This window comes from Nerophis ophidion, linkage group LG01 (genome assembly GCF_033978795.1).
Source record: "Nerophis ophidion isolate RoL-2023_Sa linkage group LG01, RoL_Noph_v1.0, whole genome shotgun sequence".
Taxonomy (NCBI): Eukaryota; Metazoa; Chordata; class Actinopteri; order Syngnathiformes; family Syngnathidae; genus Nerophis; species Nerophis ophidion.
Window position 1 is genome coordinate 46,607,655 of NC_084611.1, and position 17,131 is coordinate 46,624,785.

The following is a 17,131-nucleotide window of genomic DNA, read 5'->3' on the forward strand; positions in this document are numbered from 1 at the left end:
GCGTCCTCTGCATTCAACCTATTCCCTTGTTCACCCCCTGGGAAGTGAGGGGAGCAGTGGGCAGCAGCGATGCCGCGCCCGGGAATCATTTATGGTGATTTAACCCCCATTCCAACCCTTGATGCTGAGTGCCAAGCAGGGAGGCTTATAACAGGAACTTATCACAAAGAAGCAAGCCCATAAAAATATGTTACATACCTCCCCTCCTACAAAAAGAAACAACCTCGTTTCAACACAATAACAGGATAAGTGCAATAACAACACAGGCAGTTAAAACAAAAAAAAAACATTAACATGTCCCCCCCAAAAATATACAGAGCCTTACAACACACAACTAAAAATGTAACCGAGGGTTTATATATGTCGCTTATACTGTATAAAACTACAAAATAATGTAACCTATTTGTATGGGCTTGCCTCTTTGTGATGTGATGTTCCGGTTATAAGCTCTTCCAGTATATGCCTCGAGCTCTTATTTTGAAGGCCGTAAGAGCGGAAGTGGTGACAGGTTGAGTGGAGCAGAGGGTTTTGAAAGAGAAGAAATATAGTGGTCCTCGTATAAAACTGGAGCCTCCATGTTTGTTATTTTGTACTTTTATACAGTATAGGCGACATATTTAAACACCTCTGCTCCACTCAACGTGTCACCACTTCCGCTCTTAGGGCCTTCAAAGTAAGAGCTCAAGGCATATACTGTATAACAGCTTATACCAGGAACTTAACGTCACAAAATGAAAGAGGCTCTGCCCCCTTCCTTCTTTCTTTGTGGACACGCCTACTTTGGTCATGTTGACATTCATAAGGTGTCTTCATGAAGTTTATCTTCATCGCATGACAAAATTAAACACCCCAAAACACACTTCACGTACTACATCATCTCTTCCTTTACTAGTACTTGAAAAAGTCACTTGGAAGTAGGAGTACATCAAGAACAACACAAGTACCTTGCTAAAAATAACCGTCATTATTAAATTGCAGTATATTCACCTATTTTTTACGTAACGTTAAAGTACAACATGTAAATTAAACATTCATTTAATTATAACATTCTCTTTTCATTTCATAATATCAACATGTATTTACATTCAGATATTTAATGGTCACACATTCTGTTATTTATTACTTTTGTTATTTATTCTTTGAAATGAAGCATTCATTCATTGATGCATTATTCTCAACATGCATATATAAGTATTACATTGTTTTTATCGTACACAGTAGTCATTTTTCTACCTTCAAGTACTGATTACTATGATTACTGTTAATAAGTGAAGGGGAAAGCAGGTGCCTTGCCCAAGGACACATCGGCAGTGACTCGGATGGTAGAAGCAGGGATCGAACCTTGAACCCTTGAGTTGCTCCACCACTAGAGCCACGCTATTACTTTCTCCATTAGCATAGTATTACTACTATTATTACTGATCAAATGTGTTTTTTCTTCGATCTTCATCTTGGGAGTTCTTGTCTTGCAGTAAAAACACAAAGAAAATGCAACAACAAAAATCCACCTTGTTATTTGTCAACCAAAGCAAATAGTTTTTTTTTGTTGGTGTAAGAATAAAAATACATGTTATTTTAATTTTTTATTAAAAACAGAAACATATTTTATTTCAGAGACAAAAGTGCTGACTGGGCGACTTTGGTTTTGTTAGAACAACCATATAAAGATAGAAGATTGACATTCTTTACAGTATTTATTTTTCTACAGTGACGTGAAAATAAACCATGTAACAACGTGGACTGGAGTACTACCAAAGTACAGTAGTACTACTAAAGAGATACAAGTGGACTGCTCTATACTCATGCGCGCACGCGCGCACACACACACTTTCTGGTTTTGTCGGCACTCCTGATGAGGTTTTGAGACATCTACAACTACAGCACCAGTATTGTGCTGCTAAAGCAAGTCCGGTTTCTTGAATATCTGCGTTTGGGTCCCCCCTTACGACATTTTAGCAAGAAAACGTTTTCCAAAAATTTACATTTTCTGCCATTTTCAGGTTTTGTCAACACTCCTGGTGAGGTTTTGAGACATCTACAACTACAGCACCAGTATTGTGCTGCTGAAGCAAGTCCGTTTTATTTTTATTTTTGCGTAAGGGTCCCCTCTTACGACATTTTAGCGGAAAAAAATTTCCGGAAAATATGCTCAAGTGACCTGATGTACTTCAGTGAGTGACTCATTGCTCCTGGAGTCAGACAAAAAGAATGAGATGTACCATTACTCTTCCAACTGCTGTGGTGAAGTGGAAGTACACCTTGCTTAAATGCCTACTGAAATTAGATGTTTTTATTCAAACGGGGATAGCAGGTCCCTTCTATGTGTCATACTTGATCATTTCGCGATATTGCCATATTTTGGCTGAAAAGATTTAGTAGAGAACATCCATGATAAAGTTCGCAACTTTCGGTGTTAAGAGAAAAGCCCTGCCTCTACTGGAAGTCGCAGACGATGACGTCACAAGTGTGAGGGCTCCTCACATATTCACATTGATTTTAATGGGAGCTTTCAACAAAAAGTGCTATTCGGACCGAGAAAACGACAATTTCCCTATTAATTTGAGTGAGGATGAAAGATTCGTGTTTGAGCATATTGATAGCGACGGACTAGAAGAAAAGAAAAAAAACGCGATTGCATTGGGACAGATTCTGATGTTTTTAGACACATTTACTAGGATAATTCCGGGAAATCCCTTATCTTTCTATTGTGTTGCTAGTGTTTTAGTGAGTTAAATAGTACCTGATAGTCGGAGGTGTGTCTCCACGAGTGTCTTGACGCCAGTGTTTTAGGAGAGTCGACGGCAGCTGTGGATGGCACAAGCTCAGCTTTTCTCCGGTAAGAAGCGACTTTTTAACCACAATTTTCTCACCGAAACCTGCTGGTTGACATTCCGTCGTGATTTATGTTCGCTTGACCGCGCTCTGATCCATAGTAAAGTTTCACCTCCAGGAATTTTAAACAAGGAATCACCGTGTGTTTGTGTGGCTAAAGGCTAAAGCTTCTCAATTCCATCTTTCTACTGTGACTTCTCCAATATTAATTGAACAAATTGCAAAAGATTCAGCAACACAGATCTCCAAAATACTGTGTAATTATGCCGTTAAAGCAGATGACTTTAAGCTGTGTGTGTGCGCAGCGCTCATACTTCTTAAAAACCTGTGACGTCTTGCGTACACGTCATCATTACACAATGTTTTCAAGACGAAACTTCCGGGAAATTTAAAATTGTAATTTAGTAAACTAAAAATGCCTTATTGGCATGTGTTGCAATGTTAATATTTCATCATTGATATATAAACTATCAGACTGCGTGGTGGGTAGTAGTGGGTTTCAGTAGGCCTTTAACATACCATTCCAATACTGCAAGCCTTGTTGGAAGTGCACATCTGCACTCATCAAAGATTCATCAAAAGTCACAATTACAAGAGACCCTAAATACAAAATAGAGCTGGTATAAATTGATGCGTTAGAAACCTGCCTACAATATGGATAACACAAGTATGACTTGTGCTATCAGTCAATGATGTATCGACATAACTCCTAGTCACAAGTGTCTCCAAGATTGTGCATAGTCCAGGTTGATGTCAGTGTCAGAAGGCTGATTGATATTGCTGTGATATCTTAACCAGGGGTCACCAACCTTTTTGAAACCAAGAGCTACTTCTTGGGTACTGATTAATGCGAAGGACTACCAGTTTGATACACACTTAAATAAATTGCCAGAAATAGCCAATTTGTTCAATTTTCCTTTAAGTAAATCAAAATACAGTATGTAAAAAAAATAGGTATTTCTGTCTGTCATTCCGTCGTACATTTTTTTCCTTTTACGGAAGGTTTTTTGTAGAGAATAAATGATGAAAAAAACACTTAATTGAACGGTTTAAAAGAGGAGAAAACAAGAAAAAAATGAAAACTAAATTTTGTAACATGGTTTATCTTCAATTTTGACTTTAAAATTCTAAATTAAACCAAAAAAAAAGAGAAAAACTAGCTAATTGGAATCTTTTTGAAAAAAAAAAAAAGAATTTATGGAACATCAGTAATTTCATTAAGATTAATTCTAGAATGTTGACATGTTTTAAATAGGTTAAAATCCAATCTGCATTTTGTTAGAATATAAAACAAATTGAACCAAGCTATATTTCTAACAAAGACAAATCATTTCTTCTAGGTTTTCCAGAACAAACATTTTAAAAGAAATTCAAAAGACTATGAAATAAGATTTAAATTAGACTACAGATTTTCTAGATTTGCCAGAATAATTTTTTTGAATTTTAATCATAAGTTTGAAGAAATATTTCACAAATATTCGTGGAAAAAACAGAAGCTAAAATGAAGAATTAAATTAAAATGTATTTATTATTCTTTACAATAAAAAAATAAATTTACTTGAACATTGATTTAAATTGTCAGGAAAGAAGAAGGAATTTAAAAGGTAAAAAGGTATATGTGTTTTAAAATCCTAAAATCATTTTCAAGGTTGTATTTTTTCTCTAAAATTGTCTCTGAAAGTTAAAAGAAGCAAAGTAAAAAAATAAATGAATTTATTTAAACAAGTGAAGACCAAGTCTTTAAAATATTTTCTTGGATTTTCAAATCCTATTTGAGTTTTGTCTCTCTTAGAATTAAAAATGTCGAGCAAAGCGAGACCAGCTTGCGAGTAAATAAATACAATTTAGAAAAATAGAGGCAGCTCACTGGTAAGTGCTGCTATTTGAGCTATTTTTAGAACAGGCCAGCGGGCGACTCATCTGGTCCTTACGGGCCACCTGGTGCCCGCGGGCACCACGTTGGTGACCCCTGATCTAAACACTTGTATCGTGAAAACATATTTAAGTAAATGTGAAGTGTGTGTGTAAATATGCACAATAAATGTATGTATGAATATTTACAGCAAATCTAAATAAATGTGTGTAAATATGTACAGTGGAAACGCACTTTCGTTTACTTTTCTGAAAACAAACTTGGACCATTAAGTCGTTAAATAAAAGTTCCTTTGTGATACGAAAGTCCATTTTTTAATGTCTTTACAAACTAAGCATATCCCATCCATCCATCTTCCGCTTAGCCGAGGTGGGGTCGCAGGGGCAGCAGCCGAAGCAGGGAAGCCCAGACTTCCCTCTCCCCAGCCACTTCGTCCAGCTTTTCCCGGGGGATTCCGAAGGCGTTCCAAAGCCAGCCGGGAGACAGTCTTCCCAACGTGTCCTGGGTCTTCCCCGTGGCCTCCTACCGGTCGGACGTGCCCCAAACACCTCCCTAGGGAGGCGTTGGGTGGCATCCTGACCAGACACCTGAAATAAAGCATAAATTCTTATAATACAAACTCACACTGCCGTCAAAAACAATAAGTCTCAGATGCGCAACACCTGAGTGCAATCAGTCCGCACCTGAATATCATTGGCCTCTTTTCCACAGCACTAAATGTACACCATACTGTAAATATGAATGTGTGTGCAGTAAATATGAGTGTGTGTCACACCCCTCCTCGGGTGAAGGTAATGTAACCTTTGCAAAGCAGACTTTCGAACCAAGGATGGCAAGGCACGCAGTTGGTAACAGTTTACAAACATTTATTGAAATTCCAAAGTGTCAAAAGCTGAACACCACCAAGAGGAAACAAAGAACCAAAATCTGAAAAAAGTAATAAATAGAGGCAATATTAGTATAATGTATTATACTATATATAGTACATTTATATTTGAAAGCCATTTCAAAGTCACATGCATTAAATAGGCCTAAATAATTCATAAAAAAAAAGCATATTAAAAATAAATAATCAAAAGGTAAATCATCCATAACAAAATACATGTATTCACAATCAAATGTCAATAATCAAATATGTCAAAGTAAAAAAATCAAAATAAAACAGATTTAACAAAATCAATTAGCAATCAACAAAAGTCATTTAAGCGGTTCCAACACAAAATCATCAAAATAATCACCTCAGTAGACGTTTGTTGCATGGAGACGTCAGGACAGAACCTCGGCGGGCAACAGACGGGCAACAGACGGGCAACAGACGGGCAACAGACGGGCAACAGACGGGCAACAGACGGGCAACAGACGGGCAACAGACGGGCAACAGACGGGCAACAGACGGGCAACAGACGGGCAACAGACGGGCAACAGACGGGCAACAGACGGGCAGAACCCCCTCCAGCACTGAAGGGCAGCAGATTGTCAGAAAAATGGCATTGTCCAACTTAAATAGCCCATAGCCCCGCCCACTATCTGGGACCAATTTGAAGGGGGAATTAAGAATGCCATCCTTTTGTAAAATTCACCATAAATAAGCATCACATGTGTTAAAGTATTCACATAGTACTTTGGCATTTGTAGATCACTCAGTGTTGTGTACAGTGTATTCAGGCTTGGATCACATCACTTTTAAATGTCCAGTGTCCTTCTGGAACACCCAGCTTTTCTCAACCATGGTTTGGCCCAAATTAGGCCTAATTAGTCCAGGCATGTGTGTTCACCTATATAAAACCCTCAGCCACACTCTCATTCTTTTAGCCACATTACCACAGCCATGGTGAGTCATAACTTCTCCTACCACAGCCATGGTGAGTGACAGCTTATTTGATTGTTGACTGCATACTTTTCACAAGTGATGGGTCCGGCAACACCAATGCATCAGCGCATGCGTCGAGTTCATAGAGCGAAACCCTGTGTCGGTGCGCGTACTGCTCTTAGAAAATCACGTGACCAATCATGAGCTGTTTTGGTCACGTGACCGATACACGAACTGTGTCGCACTGGCACCTGCGCGCCGACTGCACTGCAGTCAAACCAGCCGCGCTTGAATCCAACCTGTGTTTATAAGGAAGCGCATCTGTCAACGAGATGCTGCTGCCAACAGAATCGCCGCACTTCGGTCGTTGGTCATTTGTAATTTATTGTCGTCGGAGATCATTTCCTCCGTGTGGGAATATTATGATCATATATCGGAAAAAAAGGTATTTGTGTTAATTTCCTTGTCGATTCATCCTGTTCTCTCAAAGTTTCTAGCATTTTCCCACCAACACAGACATCCTATTTGTTACATTAAAAAGCTGTAACAATCTGTTCGACAGCTCAGTTGATAGAGTGGAGGACTGTAGTTGTTCATGCCAAGTTCCTTAGGACACTAGTTCATATCCATTTCTATTCCATTACCTTTTTAACGTGAATTGATTAACGTGGATCCCGATTTAAACACGTTGAAAAACTTATTCGGGTGTTACCATTTAGTGGTCAATTGTACGGAATATGTTCTGTACTGTGCAATATACTAATACACATTTCAATCAATCAGAGCGCATGTAAAAAAAATAAAAATAAAAAAAATAAAAAATTCCCAGTCCACAAGTATCCTCATTCTCTACACGTTCTCTTAGATTTCCATGATATGCTACATGTGCATACCATTTAGTGGTCAATTGTACGGAATATGTTCTGTACTGTGCAATATACTAATAAACATTTCAATCAATCAACAGTGCGTATTCAGAGCGCATGTAAAAAAATAAAAATAAAAAAATTCCCAGTCTACAAGTATCCTCATTCTCTACACGTTCTCTTAGATTTCCATGATATGCTACATGTGCATACCATTTAGTGGTCGATTGTACGGAATATGTACTGAACTGTGCAATCTACTAATAAAAGTTTCAATCAATCAATCATGTTCACATTATTTATTGACTTTATCTAAAAAAAGATAAAAATACATTTTCATTTAGAAGAACTCACCTCGACGCACAGCAAGGGCTCTGGAACCAGTTCTCTCGAGAGGGACTGGACCCTCTTCCACTCTGGCGTTGCCGGCAGTGAGAGGCGACGGGCTGGGGTGGCAATTCTGGTTGCCCCCCGGCTCAAAGCCTGTACGTTTGAGTTCAACCCAGTGGACGAGAGGGTAGCTTCCCTTCGCCTTCGGGTGGGGGGACGGGTCCTGACTGTTGTTTGTGCTTACGCACCAAACAGCAGTTCAGAATACCCACCCTTTTTGGGTACACTCGAGGGAGTACTGGAAAGTGCTCCTCCGGGTGATTCCCTTGTCCTACTGGGAGACTTCAACGCTCATGTTGGCAACAACAGTGAAACCTGGAGAGGCGTGATTGGGAAGAATGGTCGCCCGGATCTAAACCCGAGTGGTGTTTTGTTATTGGATTTTTGTGCTCGTCACAGTTTGTCGATAACAAACACCATGTTCAAACATAAGGGTGTCCATATGTGCACTTGGCACCAGGACACCCTAGGCCGCAGTTCCATGATCGACTTTGTAGTTGTGTCATCGGATTTGCGGCCTTATGTTTTGGACACTCGGGTGAAGAGAGGGGCGGAGCTTTCTACCGATCACCACCTGGTGGTGAGTTGGCTGCGATGGTGGGGGAGGATGCCGGACAGACCTGGCAGGCCCAAGCGCATTGTGAGGGTCTGCTGGGAACGTCTGGCAGAGTCTCCTGTCAGAGAGAGTTTCAATTCACACCTCCGGGAGAACTTTGAACATGTCACGAGGGAGGTGCGGGACATTGAGTCCGAGTGGACCATGTTCCGAACCTCTATTGTCGAGGCGGCTGATTGGAGCTGTGGCCGCAAGGTTGTTGGTGCCTGTCGTGGCGGTAATCCCAGAACCCGTTGGTGGACACCAGCAGTGAGGGATGCCGTCAAGCTGAAGAAGGAGTCCTATCGGGTTCTTTTGGCTCATAGGACTCCGGAGGCAGTGGACGGGTACCGACGGGCCAAGCGGTGTGCAGCTTTAGCGGTCGCGGAGGCAAAAACTCGGACATGGGAAGAGTTCGGGGAAGCCATGGAAAACGACTTCCGGACGGCTTCGAAGCGATTCTGGACCACCATACGGCGCCTCAGGAAGGGGAAGCAGTGCACTATCAACACCGTGTATGGTGCGGATGGTGTTCTGCTGACTTCGACTGCGGATGTTGTGGATCGGTGGAGGGAATACTTCGAAGACCTCCTCAATCCCACCAACACGTCTTTCTTTGAGGAAGCGGTGCCTGGGGAATCTGTAGTGGACTCTCCTATTTCTGGGGCTGAGGTCGCTGAGGTAGTTAAAAAGCTCCTCGGCGGCAAGGCCCCGGGGGTGGATGAGATCCGCCCGGAGTTCCTTAAGGCTCTGGATGCTGTGGGGCTGTCTTGGTTGACAAGACTCTGCAGCATCGCGTGGACATCGGGGGCGGTACCTCTGGATTGGCAGACCGGGGTGGTGGTCCCTCTCTTTAAGAAGGGGGACCGGAGGGTGTGTTCCAACTATCGTGGGATCACACTCCTCAGCCTTCCCGGTAAGGTTTATTCAGGTGTACTGGAGAGGAGGCTTCGCCGGATAGTCGAACCTCGGATTCAGGAGGAACAGTGTGGTTTTCGTCCTGGTCGTGGAACTGTGGACCAGCTCTATACTCTCGGCAGGGTTCTTGAGGGTGCATGGGAGTTTGCCCAACCAGTCTACATGTGCTTTGTGGACTTGGAGAAGGCATTCGACCGTGTCCCTCGGGAAGTCCTGTGGGGAGTGCTCAGAGAGTATGGGGTATCGGAATGTCTTATTGTGGCAGTCCGCTCCCTGTATGATCAGTGTCAGAGCTTGGTCCGCATTGCTGGCAGTAAGTCGGACACGTTTCCAGTGAAGGTTGGACTCCGCCAAGGCTGTCCTTTGTCACCGATTCTGTTCATAACTTTTATGGACAGAATTTCTAGGCGCAGTCAAGGCGTTGAGGGGTTCCGGTTTGGTGGCCACGGGATTAGGTCTCTGCTTTTTGCAGATGATGTAGTCCTGATGGCTTCATCTGGCCGGGATCTTCAGTTCTCGCTGGATCGGTTCGCAGCCGAGTGTGAAGCGACCGGAATGAGAATCAGCACCTCCAAGTCCGAGTCCATGGTTCTCGCCCGGAAAAGGGTGGAGTGCCATCTCCGGGTTGGGGAGGAGACCCTGCCCCAAGTGGAGGAGTTCAAGTACCTAGGAGTCTTGTTCACGAGTGGGGGAAGAGTGGATCGTGAGATCGACAGGCGGATCGGTGCGGCGTCTTCAGTAATGCGGACGTTGTATCGATCCGTTGTGGTGAAGAAGGAGCTGAGCCGGAAGGCAAAGCTCTCAATTTACCGGTCGATCTACGTTCCCATCCTCACCTATGGTCATGAGCTTTGGGTCATGACCGAAAGGATAAGATCACGGGTACAAGCGGCTGAAATGAGTTTCCTCCGCCGGGTGGCGGGGCTCTCCCTTAGAGATAGGGTGAGAAGCTCTGCCATCCGGGAGGAGCTCAACGTAAAGCCGCTGCTCCTCCACATCGAGAGGAGCCAGATGAGGTGGTTCGGGCATCTGGTCAGGATGCCACCCGAACGCCTCCCTACGGATGTGCTTAGGGCACGTCCAGCTGGTAGGAGGCCACGGGGAAGACCCAGGACACGTTGGAAAGACTATGTCTCCCGGCTGGCCTGGGAACGCCTCGGGATCCCCCGGGAAGAGCTAGACGAAGTGGCTGGAGATAGGGAAGTCTGGGCTTCCCTGCTTAGGCTGCTGCCCCCGCGACCCGACCTCGGATAAGCGGAAGATGATGGATGGATGGATGGATGGACATTTTCATTTAAATGAAGATATGAAATAATCCTAAATGAAATACAATGACTTGGTTTATATTATTGTATATACCAGGTCATAAAATCAGTGTCAGTTGAGTTGGTCCATAGGTTGCCTGTAGGGATTTTTAATGTCCAGCAGATGTCAGTATTTAGTGACACAGAATTGACACAGTATCAATACAGTTTTGCATTGTGTCGAAACGATACATGAAGCCTCATCAACCCATCACTACTTTTCACCCACTAACACAATTGAATGCTTATTGTTTGGAAGGAAGGTTAAGGTCAAACACTGACAGTGACAGTGGGGGGGTCAAACTGTCACTGTCACTGTGTCTGTGTGTTCATTCTCCCATGGCAGTACCATTTCAATGTTATGTGCATTTAGTATGAAAATAAATATTAAAAATCAGCGGACAATTTTTTTATTTGAACTATTTTGCCTAAAATACATATTGTGGCTTTCAAATGTTTTTATTAGATTACTTGATTAATCCAACCTGTTAATGGATAATTACTAAAACAATGGGAAACAAAGCAATCATTTTTCTCACATGCCTTTTTATAAATGGTAAATGGGTTGTACTTGTATAGCGCTTTTCTACCCCTTTTTAAGGAGCCCAAAGAGCTTTGACAGTATTTCCACATTCGCCCATTTACACACTGACGGCGAGAGCTGTCATGCAAAGCACTCACCAGGAGCCATCAGGAGCAAGGGTGAAGTGTCTTGCCCAAGGAGACAACGGACGTGACTAGGATGGTAGAAGGTGGGGATTGAACCAGTAACCCTCAGATTGCTGGCACAGCCACTCTACCAACTTCGCCACTCCATCCCCTGTAATCAACGTGCTAAAAAAACCCAACCTTGTTTATTTCAAGACGAAGGAAATGGCGTGGGAGTTTTTCCTTCACCTGTTAGCAAGCAGAGAAACAGCCGCCGCCTGGACACGTGCATTTGGAGGGCAAGTTTGGCAAACTGAATGCTCTATGAAGGCCAATCCAGCGCTATCACTTTTCTTCTTAAAGGCAGAGGCGGAGCTAGAGGGGAGGCCGGGGTAGCACTGGACCCCCCTGAAATCTGATTGGACCCCCCAGGTGCCACCCCAGATGATTGACATATCGCGGCACCGCACGTTTTGTCGGAAGGAGCCAGTTGCATTTTTAAATCAGTGAAGCCTATTGACTGTTAATACCCTCTACAGTAGTTGGCGCTATGTACCACAACGCGTTGCGAGCCACGTTCATTAGGGGAGAAGAAGAAGAATCGCCACTGAAGAAGAGGAAGATTTGAACTGGAGTCGGTCTTGGTTATCGTTGGTGGAGACCAGAGAGCCGGAGATTGACGAAGTTTCAAAGAAAAAGAAGGATAACCTTCTCGTTGTAAAGTAAGTTTTACGGTGGTGTCCTAATGAGTCACTGTTTAAAATAACTTTTGTAGATGGAAGTTTTTTTTTTCTACAAGCAAAGAACCACGGCATCAAGCAAACGTTAACATTACATCTCATGGCGTCTTGCTTCCAACAGTTTCTCCAATGATTCTAAAGGAATGAACCTAGCGGAGAATCAGCCAGCCAGCTAGCTGTTTCATGCTCTGTTGTAACGTAACATTCACACGGTAGTTAGCCTGCTGAAAAGTCTGAATATTAAACTTGGGTCTACAGTGGTTTATTTGCCCTGACATGTTTTAGACTTGAAGTGGAGATTTAATAACACTGTGTGATTGTAAGTGATGCCAGGAGTAACGTTAACAAGACTGGCTTATTTCTTCATAGCAGGGTCAGTTGAGAATGAAAAGGTAGGGGGAGAAGATTTATGTCCTCTTTTTAAAAAGAAGCAAGTCAGGGTCAGGAAAAGATGAGGCTGACAAACAGCCAGGATTCAGGTCTGCCAGCAGTCCTGGCAGCTCCCATCCTGGGACGAGTCAGGAGGAGAGAGAATGTGATGCACACAGCCCATCATCACCAGGTCAGAGCATAGAAGCGGTCACATGCTCACTCAAGTAATTTTAAGTTACAGGGTTCCTATGATAATATGGGAAGTTTGGAATTTCTACATTTCCAGGTCTGTAGTAATATGGAAGATGGAAACAATTGTATGGAAATATATTTATACTTATCTGTGTTATCTTAAGATTTGTGGGTTAATTATTTTGCATACATTACCTATCTACAATCTTCTGGAAATAATTTGGTGACTTAATGGCATACAAATTCAATAATGATAACAAATGATTTCCATGTTGAATTGCATAATCTATTCACATGATATACTCATTTCAAATGTCACAAATTATTGGATTCTTTTTTAGATTATTTTTTTTACTGAGAAGTCTGGAAATTAGGGTCTGGAAATTTCAAGTGTAGAAACCCCTAAGTTTATTTTTAGATATTTTGAAGTGGTTGTTACTGATGTGTGTTGTTTTTTGATGGTGGTTGTATGTTAATTTTGCTTACACTAATATTTTCATTTTTATACAATGTAGTTCCATTAGACACAGAAGAAAAAGATGGCAGCTTCCTTCCTGGGACTAGTCGGGAGAGAGAACTCACAACACAGCACAGCCCATCTTCACCAGGTCAGAGCATAGACAGAAACAGTCACATGCTCAGTTCAGTAATTATGTTTAGTTTTAGATATATTGAAATGTTGGTTACTGATAAGTGTTGTTTTTTGCATTTTTATTTTAATTACACTATACAATGTAGTTCCATCGAATGAGGACACGGAGGCCACTGACTCTAATGAGGATGTCGATAAGCAACAAGAGCCAGACCCAGAGCCAGCTGTCTCCAGCACTTTTGCTCATCCAAGAGGACCCAGTGGTAGGTCTACTTACCCGGAACTTGCTAGTTAGCTGCAGTTATTGTCTAATAATCTTAAAACTCATCTCAGAACCACAATGGCTGATGACAGGTTAAGTCACCTTGGAACTCTCAGTATTGAGTTAAGGAGGGCACGTGCCCTCAACATGGATGACTTTGTGAAACATTTTGCGGCTTCTCAAAATAACCGAAGGATTATGCTTTTCTAAACCTTTTGAGAGAGAGTGAGAGAGAGTGAGAGAGAGAGTGTGAGAGAGAACTATGAATATGTTGGCGCATTTTCACCATCTTTGTAACAATTAGTTATTAATTATTAGCTCTTGAAAAATTGTTTCCAAGTTGTGTTTTACATTTTCTGCATTGTTAATAAACTGCAAATCATATATACATAAATCTCATCTCCTGTGTGCTTAGTATGTACATTTCAACATTTGACACTCCGATTGCAATTGATAAGTCAAGAAAAAAATTCATTGTTAGTCTGTGGACCCCCTGAAATAGCCTTGGCCACCCCCTGGCCACCCCAACGATAAAAGTCTAGCTCCGCCACTGCTTAAAGGCCCACTGAAATGAGATTTTTTTTATTTAAACAGGGATAGCAGGTCCATTTTATGTGTCATACTTGATCAGAGGTCGCAGACTATGATGTCACAAGGGTGAGGGCTCCTCACGTCCTCACATTGTTTATAATGGGAGCCTCCAGCAGCAAGAGCTATTTGAACAGCGAAAACAACAATTTCCCCATTAATTTGAGCGAGGATGAAAGATTTGTGGATGATTTTGATAGCGAAGGACTAGAAAAAAAAAATAAATAAAAAATGAAATAAAAAAAAAAAGGCGATTGGATTCGGAGGGATTCAGATGTTTTTAGACATTTTTATTAGGATAATTCTGGGAAATCCCTAATCTTTCTATTCTGTTGCTAGTGTTTTAGTGAGATTAAATAGTACCTGATAGTCAGAGGGGTGTGTCCACGGGTGTCTTGAGGCGAGTGTCTGAGGGAAGTCGACGTCAGCTGCATGGACGACGCAAACTCAGCTGATCTCCGGTAAGAGGCGACTTTTAACCACAATTTTCTAACCGAAACCTGCCGGTTGACAAGTGGTCGGGAACCATGTTCGCTTGACCACTCTGATCCATAGTAAAGCTTCACCTCCGGGAATTTTAAACAAGGAATCACCGTGTGTTTGTGTGGCTAAAGGCTTAAGCTTCCCAACTCCATTTTTGTACTTTGACTTCTCCATTATTAATTGAAAAAATTGCAAAAGATTCAGCAACACAGACGTCCAGAATACTGTTTAATTGCGCGATGAAAAGAAACTACTTTTAGCCGCAAAAGGTGCTGCGCTAATATGTCCTGATAGTCCGTGACGTCACGCGTACGCGTCATCATTCCGCGACGTTTTCAACAAGAAACTCCGCGGGAAATTTAAAATTGCAATTTAGTAAACTAAACCGGTCGTATTGGCATGTGTTGCAATATTAATATTTCATCATTGATGTATAAACTATCAGACTGCGTGGTCGGTAGTAGTGGGTTTCAGTAGGCCTTTAAGCACCTCCAACAGCTGCCCTGGCTAATGAGGTTGGCCAATTGTCCAAAAGAGTCTTAATAAATGAATGATTAGGTGGCATGGTGATTGACACCTTAAGTGTTGTCTGGGCCATCAAGAAGAAGCAAGAAACATGTTAGTGTCCCCAGACAAAAACATGTTGCATCTTACAGGCGCTTTTATGCGAGCTGTAGCTACAAGTGCGCCATGCATGCAAGCTGACAGGAAGCATTTTGTTGTTGAAAAATATTTCCTTCTTTTGGGAAAACTGAATTGCATTCTCCTTACAATGAGCGCAAGTTTCGTGTGTGATTGAGGGTGGGACGGGGGTGTGGTTAAGAGGGGAGGAGTATGTAGCTAGAATTCACCAAGTCAAGTATTTCATACATATATATATATATATATATATATATATATATATATATATATATGTATATATGTGTATATATATATGTATATATATATATATATATTTTATTTTTTTATTACAAACCCCTTTTCTATACGAGTTGGGAAATTGTGTTAGATGTAAAATATAAACGGAATACAATGATTTGCAAATCCTTTTCAACACATATTCAATTGAATGCACTACAAAGACAAGAAAAATTGATGTTCAAACTCATGAACTTTATTTTTTTTTTTTTGCAAATAATTAACAGAATTTCATAGCTGCACCACGTGCCAAAGTAGTTGGGAAAGGCCATGTTCACCACTGTGTTACATCATATTTTCTTTTAAAAACACTCAAACGTTTGGGAACTGAGGAAACTAATTGTTGAAGCTTTGGAAGTGGAATTATTTTTCATTTTTGTTTTATGTACAGCTTCAGTCTTTCAACAGTCCGTGGTCTCCGCTGTGGTATTTTACGCTTCATAATGCGCCACACATTTTCCATGGGAGACAAGTCTGGACTGCAGGCGGGCCAGGAAAGTACCTGCACTCTTTTACTACGAAGACACCCTGTTGTAACACGTAGCTTGGCATTGTCTTGATGAAATAAGCAGGAGCATCAATGATAACATTGCTTGGATGACAGCATATGTTACAAAACCTGTATGTACCTTTCAGCATTAATGGTGCCTTCACAGATGTGTAAGTTACCCATGCCTTGGGCAATAATGCACCCGCATACCATCACAGATGCTGGCTTTTGAACTGTGCGCCTATAACAAGCCAAATGGTTATTTTCCTCTTTGTTCTGGAGGACACCACGTCCTCTGTTTCCAAATATAATTTGAAAGTGGACTCGTCAGACCACAGAACACCTTTCCACTTTGCATCGGTCCATCTTAGGTGAGCTTGGGCCCAGCCAAGCCGGCTGCGTTTCAGGGTGTTGTTGATAAATGGGTTTGGCTTTGCATAGTAGAGTTTTAATTTGCAGTTACAGATGTAGCGACCAACTGTAGTTACTGACAGTGGTTTTATTAAGTTTTCCTGAGCCAATTTGGTGATATCCTTTACACACTGTCGGTTTTTGATGCAGTACCGCCTGAGGGATCAATGGTCCGTAATATCATCGCTTACGTGCAGTGATTTCTCCAGATTCTCTGAACCTTTTGATTTTATGGACCGTAGATGGTAAAATCCCTAAACATTGAGAAATGTTGTTCTAAAACTCTTCCACAATTTGCTTACGAAGTGGTGACCCTCACCCCATCATTGTTTGTGAAATACTTAGTATTCCATGGAAGCTGTTTTTATACCCAATCATAGCCCCCAACTGTTCCCAATTATCCTGCTCCCATGTGGTACGTTCGATATAAGTGTTTGATGAGCATTCCTCAACTTTATCAGTATTTATTGCCACCTTTCCCAACTTCTTTGTCACGTGTTGCTGGCATCAAATTCTAAAGTTAATGATTATTTGAAAAAAAAAAAAAATGTTGTCTTTGTAGCATAGGCAACTGAATATGTGTTGAAAATGATTTGCAAATCGATGCATTCCGTTTATATTTACATTTAACACAATATCCCCACTCCTATGGAAACGGGGTTTGTTTGTATATATATATATATATATATATATATATATATATATATATATATATATAAAATCTCCATCTTCTTCCGCTTATCCGAGGTCGGGTCGCGGGGGCAGCCGCCTAAGCAGGGAAGTCCAAACGTCCCTCTCACCAACCAGTACGTCCAGCTCTTCCCGGGGGATCCCCAGGCATTCCCAA

At 41.7% G+C, this 17,131-nt stretch overlaps 1 long non-coding RNA gene across 2 annotated transcripts; it reads left to right on the forward strand.

Moving 5' to 3' along the window:
• Window positions 1-11,752: 11,752 nt before the first annotated feature.
• LOC133534975 (uncharacterized) lies at window positions 11,753-13,665 on the forward strand. 2 transcript variants are annotated; one of them, XR_009802124.1, is made up of 4 exons: window positions 11,753-11,958; window positions 13,056-13,148; window positions 13,279-13,395; window positions 13,466-13,665. It is a non-coding gene; the product is annotated as an uncharacterized LOC133534975 (long non-coding RNA). The 2 variants fall into 2 exon arrangements; XR_009802118.1 differs by having other exon boundaries at window positions 11,758-11,958; window positions 13,279-13,665.
• The last annotated feature ends 3,466 nt before the right edge of the window (window positions 13,666-17,131 follow it).